We start from the raw sequence: 7,534 nt of genomic DNA, 5'->3' as shown, positions 1-7,534 counted from the left end.
TGAATTCATGTATATTTAGGTTATATTCGTACTAGTTTATTTAATTAATAGATTTTAGTATTTCAGTCAGTTGATAGTAAGATTAGATATAATTCCAATCAAATATTCTTGTTTTGTGCCCTGTTATTATAAAATTAGGCAAATTAATTGACTCGTTTCCTTGATTTCGATCCGCATAACTACACATTCACCGAACGCTTAAAAGTTAAAATAAATTTCACATCAATTAAGCTTGAATTAGGCAAAAAAAAACATAGAGAAAAATCCATTGTACCGAAAAATCCAAAGATTTGTTTCTTTGAATAAAATTTTGTGTATCACTATAGATTGAAACCGTATTTTTATATTCTGTTGTTTTGTCCGTAATTTTGTTTTACTTGTTTTTTGCATTCAGAAAAATTGGCAAAAAAATAAAATAAAGATGGTAAACAACAACAAATTAATGAGATTTTATTGATGTAAAATAAATTAATGAAAGTAGAGAAAATCACCATCACAAAACCTTGAAAAACCCCCCAAAAAATTAATAGTTTACCTTGAATATACGAATAGATACATTTACATTAATAATCCAACTGTTTGCTCATCCGATTTGAATAATCTCAATTTTAAATTATTTTCAATAATTCAATATTTGTCTTAATTGGTTAGCAGTATCATAACATCTATTAAAAAGACTGTAAAATATCAAATGTCACAATTCTAAAACCGCTACCAAGTGTATTTTTTTTTTTTTGAGAATTAAGATATTGAAATTGTTGACCAGTCTAATGCAGTTTTTTTATATTGACCTTTGCCATTTAATTATAAAATTAAACACAATTTCATTTAGATCCAAACAGTTTAATATATTTTGTCAATATTTAAATTATGTTTGATAATAATTCTATTTATTATTGAATGTAAATTAATTACCTTAATCAAGAATATTATGTTTCATATTAAACTATGTGAATTTTCTTAATTATATATTCTGATATGTAAATATATTGATACAAAAACATGAAAACGAAATAAAGTAAGAAACATTTACATTAACATCTTTTGATGAAATTAATTACACAAAAGCTTAGAAACAACATAAAGTGAGAATCTTTTGTATGATATTTAGAAATTTGAATAAGAAATTCAAATTGAATTTGGTTAACATATCTAATGCAGGAATTATTACTATTTAAATTTGCCATTTTATTATAAAATTAACTACAATTTTATTAAGAAACAAACAATTTAATATATTTTGTCAATATTTAAATTATGTTAGATAATAACTCTATTTATTATTGAATATTAATCAATTACCTATAATTATCATAACAAACATGTGAATTTCCTAAATCATATATTCTAAAATGTAAATATATTGACATAAAAACTTAAAAACAAAATAAAGTAAGAATTATTTACATTACATACATAAATTTTAAGTTAGAAATTAGAGAACAAAACATAATAATAGCATCTTTTAATGAAATTACTTACACAGAAACTTAAAAACGACATAAAGTAAGAATCTTTTATATGATATTAATAAATTTATATAAGAAATTTGGGTGTAACATATCTATAACATCTTTTTTTTTGGAGAATTAAGATTGACTAATTGAAATTAACTGACCTATCTAATACAATAATTAATATTATTAATATTTGGCATTTAATTGTGGAATTAATTACCATTTTATTATGAAACAAACATTTTAACATATTTTGTCAATATTTAAATTATGTTTGATAATAACTCAATTTATTATTTAATGTATATCAAGAATATTATATTTCATATCAAACTATGAGAATTTCCTTAATAATATATTTTATTATATAAATATATTGACACAGAAATTTTAAAACGAAAAAAAGAATCATTCACATAACATACATAAAATTTAAATTAGAAGTTAGGAAAAAACACAATAATAGCGCCTTTTAATGAAATTACTCACACAGAAACTTGGTCACGAAATTAAGTAAAAATCTTTTATATGATATTCAGAAATTTATATACGAAATTAGAGAACAAAATATTTATAACATCTTTTGATTTGATTTGATATATGATTCAACCAATTAAGCTGGCAAAGGTCTATTGTTTTACTATCATCTCATTTGTATGTTAAAATACATTGTATATATATTATATAACCATCATTTGCTAACCTATAATACATATTTGCTTTCTAGAGTTATTAAACTCTCTTATCACTCGATTTATTTTTTAGCAATAATTAATTCAATTAATAATTGTTAAAAATTTATTATAATGATAACAATATTTGAACGAAAATATTCAAATAAAATAAAGATAATATGTGATTGAATTATAAACTGAAACTAAATTTGTAATATTAATATTAATATTTGTATGATTTGAACCTAAGATCTTTTGTATTGAAACATGTTGTAGGAGGATATTAATGACCAACTAAGCTAAAAGCTATTTAAGTAACTCTTCTCTCTTGATATTTTTATTCACCTTTTCAAGGTATGATTTTTATAAAATATATTTAAAAATAATTTATTAATTATTACTTACTGATTGTTGCGGTGTTTTTTTTTTTTAAAAAAAACTCTGTTTTAAATGAAGAGTTGAAGCATGTTCTTGATCATTTATTTGAATTTTTTTATTTAGAGGAGAATGAAATTATGAAAAAGTGGGATTTTTTTTTACTTAATTGCAATTTGATATGCAGAGATACTTTAATTCATTATTGTTGGTGATATTTTAAATTATTTAATATGTCGAGTTTAAATTTCAGAGTGTCACTTATGGAAAAATAAGAAAATTCGATGAGATAGACTATTATATTAAATATTATTTTTTAGGGTTTAATTGAATACATAAATTTTTAACGTATATATTTATGATTTTTTTTTGTGTTTTTAATTGGAATGTTTTTGTCATACATGTGTTCTCACTTAGTTTGAGCCCTGAATTCGCCATTGATGATATGTTATGGGAAAATGTATGTCAAATCATACATCATACTAAAAAGCTTGAAAAATTCCAAGTATGACGATTAAAAAGAGCTTTTGCCAAATGGAACTCAATTATTGGCTAAAGAAAAAATGATATGACATTTAATCTTGAACAATATGACTACCATTAAAGTATCTTTCCTTAGCATTTATTTATAGTTAAATTGAGTAAAATAGAGAATATAATATAATGTATAATATATTGGTGCTAATTTTCAAAATTATGGGAGTAATATTAGGCATACAACTCTCAATATTGAGCATTTCAAATGCATAATATCGTCGGTTTATTTTTTAAATATCATATGTTTACATTTATTGATGTTAAAAAAAATCGTGCATTGCATGGATTTCCGAACTACTAATGAATTATTAGTTAAATTTATCAACAATTATCGATTAGCGAGGATAGCTCAGTTGGGAGAGAGCTTCGGACTAAAGATCTGACGGTTGCGTGTTCAATGCACGTTTTCTTTTATAAAGTAATTCGCTTTACTATTTTGAAGTCGATAAAATTTTTGTAATTAATTTTTATTAATTTAAGTGATATTTGTTTAGTTCGTTTTAGTATATACTATAGAGTTTTTTTTAGTATTTTTGATTGGATCCACTACTGATGGTATTATATGGGCAAATGTATGGAAAATTATACATTATACTAACAAGCTTAGAAAATTCCAAGTGTCGTCACAATTAAAGAGAGTTTGTCAAATGAAACTCAATTATTGGCTAAAGAAAAACCACCACACATTTAATCTAGAGTAATATCTCTACCTTTAAAGTATCTTTGTCTAGCATTTATTTATAGTTAAATTGAGTAAGTTAGAGAATATATTATACTGCATAATATATTGGTGCTAATTTTCAAAAATATGGGGTAATTTTATGCATAAAACTATCAAAATTGAGTAAATCTATTGCATAATATCTCTGACTTTATTTATTTAATATTACATATTTATGTATGTTGATGTTAAAAACTTGCACAGGTTTCCACTCTAATATTGAATGATTAGTTCAATTTATCAATAATTATTAATTAGCGAGGATAGCTCAGTTGGGAGAGCGTCAGACTGAAGATCTGAAGGCCGCGTGTTCGATCCACGCTCATCGCATTTTTTTAATTTTTTAAAATTACATTTATTAAAATATCTATCACTTAATTAGATTAACTAATGAGATGATTGAATATGAGTCGATCATACTTCTATGTTAACAATTGGTTTAGGTTTACAGCAGCTCAATCTAAATTTTGTTCGGGTTAAATCAGTTTTAGTCGGATCGAGTTCGGTTTCGAGCATAATTCGGGTAGGATATCACTCAGGTCGCTCATTATTAGGTTCGGGTAATCTTGGTTAGTGGTTATGTGTCGGTTACAAAAATCAGTCACAACTCGGGTTCAGTTTTCCCATTTTTCGGTTGTCAACCGGTTCGGGTACGACTTCGATTCGAATAATGTCGATTCGATAAACCTAAAAAAAAGGAACACATTATCGGGTCGATTCACTTTGATTTCGGTTTGGATTATCGGGTCGAATCAGTTTTGAACGCCTCTAAAAATAACCTAGAGTGTTATTGTAATATTGTCAAATTTCATATTCATTAAAACTCTAGTTTTATAGCTCAAATTAGTAAAATTGTCGAATAGATTATCGATGGCAGCCATGGAAGCTTCATCAAATGAGGAAGGAGGTGTCTTTTAAGTGTCACGTGACGGTCAAAGGTTAAAATTAACGGTCAACTGTTAAAATCCTTTAAAAGGTAGTGTTTTGCAAAGAATTATATTATATAAGGTAGTTTTTTGCAAAGAATTTTAGATAAGGTAGTTTTTTGCAATCAATATTATCCCTTTAATTTAGGAATTTAAGATAATGCGTTATTTTAATTAGTATTCAAAATTCAAATCAATCTTTATTTTCGCATTATGATTTTCTACCGGAGTAATCATCAAAGTTATTGTTAGTTTGGTTGAATTGAATTGGTTGTAGTTGTCATTGTGAATCTCGTACTTGTATCATCAATCATCATCATCATTATTATTATTATTATTATTATTATTATTATTATTATTATTATTATTATTATTTTCTTTTCTTTACTTGTTTTTTCTGGGTTTGTAAAACAAAAAATTCTCATTTTCTCAAGACGGGAGCAAATACTGAAAAACTTTTTTAGTACTGTAGTTTTGATGTTTAATTATTCCTTTTTATTTTTCATATTCAAATTTCAAAATTTTCTTTTTCAAAAAATCTCAATTATTTATTAAATATTAAATAAACTAGTAAACTACTCAATTAGTATTACAAGTATACATAATTAAGTTTTCAGATACGGATTTCCTATTTTCTTCTTTACTCTATAATATTGTTCAATTATTAAAATATACTCTAACTTATTTATAAAACAAATATTTTTAAAAAAAATTTTTTTAATGTCAAAGAATTTCAATAATGTACTCCATTAAGTTATTCAATGATTGTCATATGACTATAATACGAATATATTTGAAGATGTGTTGCACATATATATTAAAATTTTGATGAAAGATTTTTGTAAAAGTATTTATTGTTTGAGCAATTTAACTAATTAGATATAATAAATTAGTATTAGTTTAAGCATTTTTTTGTCTCCTTTTGTTTTCATCAATTTTTGAAAATAAACATTGAATATTGTTTAAGTAATGAAACGTGAAAGAGCAAAAGATACTTAAAATACTTGGATATATAAGGTGTACTTGGGGAGAACTATCAGTATGCTGAAAGTGCTTATGATCTTTCTGCTGATGAGACCTTAAATCTTGCAATACAGCGTTAGCCTTGCCCGGGGTGGTTTTCCTGGAAAATCCTTATGACGCTCAAGTCAGATCGGAAAACAGAAATCAATGAATGTATGATAATATAATGAATGCAAGATTAACGAATTGAAGGATGAGTTCAGATCAATTGAAGGAATATTTGGTTAAGTATATATTCTAAGTAGGAGGCCAGTGTATTTGTAGAGTAACGGTAGGAATATAAAAGCTTAGAGATAAATGAATGATGCAACATGTATTTATAATGGTAGAATGAAGGCTAGTTAAATGGACATCATGTGTATAACGCGTGGTAATGGTAGGTCATGGTGAGTAGTGAGCAGTTTTATAAAAATGATATCGCGCATGTTTTATAAAAGTTCGATGCTACCATGTAGACTTTCCCTTAATAAATTTGAAACCATGTTGCTAACATGTAGAAAAATCATAAAAAATGAATATTTACCTAAAATAATCCAATCTTTTTATGATTTTCCTACATTAATCCCAAATATTGATTAACCATGAATAATCCCAACTTTAGGGGTTTTTGCTTAGAGTAAACTTGGGGTTAACCAATGACCTGCTCTAGTAGGTAACTCACCAAAAAAAAGTAAACTGAAAATTATTGTAAAATTAGAGAAAAATTTAAATATTCACATAAAAAAATTTTGCATGATAAAAAATCACATTTTTTTTCTACATTTAAAAAAAATGCTTTTCAAAAATTTATTTTAGTTTATCTTTTTTTTATAAAAAATAAACTTGCCATAACAAGTAATCCGATTACTAGGTTCACTATATGAAAATAACTCCCAAATTTAGGATTATTCATAGTAATCAATAGGTGGGATTATTATCGAAAATTCATAAAAAAGTTAGATTATTATAAATAATTTTTCCTAAAAAAAGTGCTACAACTCATGTTTTGCCAAACTTCATTGCTACTATAGAGAATTTTCCTATTTATTTTTAACTGTTAAATTAGGTTGGACTTATTGTAAATGCCAACATATTAACGGGGGGACACAAGTGCACACACTTCATAAGCCAAAGAGATATATACCATCCCAAAACCATATGGCAATAGGAAAAAGGTCTCTAGTAGCTTATGGATGTGGGATAACTCATCCCAACATTAACCATATCATAATTTTTGTTTTTGGTAGTTAAACAACCATCATTAGGGTGGTCTTATGCATAATTACTAAAAAGACAGAAATGGTATTGAAATTAAAATTGATCAGATATTACCACTTCCATTAAGAAAAAGATGCAACATTAGATGATGTGAGGCGACATATTGCATGAATCAAATGGTGATAACAAGTACAATGACAATGGTTTTTCATAAGTGAAGTTACCAGTAAAAGATAATACTATAGGAGTGTCTCGTAAAAATTTTAAGTCTAAAATAGTCCATTTAGTATTTATTTAATATTATATTATTTTTGGTTAATTGTTTTTTTTTTAATTCACAAGGGTCCATAGATAATCATATAGGCTTATCCAATGATCAAACTCCAAACCTACTTTTCATATAAGGGTCTTATAAAAGTTATATTGCTCAAATAACATCATTTAATAATTATTTTATATTTGAACATTTTACGCTCTACCGTTAAGGAAATGAACCTAAATGATTTTCTAACTTTTCTCTACTGTGAAGTTCATATAAACACAATCCTAAAGTTTCTAAGCTCATACAAAATTCATTCACAATAATAAACTACACAAAAACATCACAAAACACCATTCTTACGT

At 25.4% G+C, this 7,534-nt stretch overlaps 1 long non-coding RNA gene and 1 other non-coding gene across 2 annotated transcripts in view; one reads left to right on the top strand and one right to left on the bottom strand.

Moving 5' to 3' along the window:
- Window positions 1–4,021: 4,021 nt before the first annotated feature.
- On the top strand, window positions 4,022–4,094 carry TRNAF-GAA (transfer RNA phenylalanine (anticodon GAA)). The gene has a single exon. It is a non-coding gene; the product is annotated as a tRNA-Phe (tRNA).
- A 1,616-nt stretch (window positions 4,095–5,710) lies between these two features.
- Window positions 5,711–7,534, bottom strand: part of LOC130825827 (uncharacterized) — a 15,019-nt gene continuing 13,195 nt past the window's right edge. Inside the window, exon 3 of the long non-coding RNA XR_009046966.1 lies at window positions 5,711–5,813. This is a non-coding gene — a long non-coding RNA (uncharacterized LOC130825827). The remainder of the gene's footprint in view (window positions 5,814–7,534) is intronic.

The sequence above is a fragment of the Amaranthus tricolor genome, chromosome 10, assembly GCF_026212465.1.
Source record: "Amaranthus tricolor cultivar Red isolate AtriRed21 chromosome 10, ASM2621246v1, whole genome shotgun sequence".
Lineage (NCBI taxonomy): Eukaryota > Viridiplantae > Streptophyta > Magnoliopsida > Caryophyllales > Amaranthaceae > Amaranthus > Amaranthus tricolor.
This window is presented reverse-complemented; position numbering and strand designations above follow the sequence as displayed.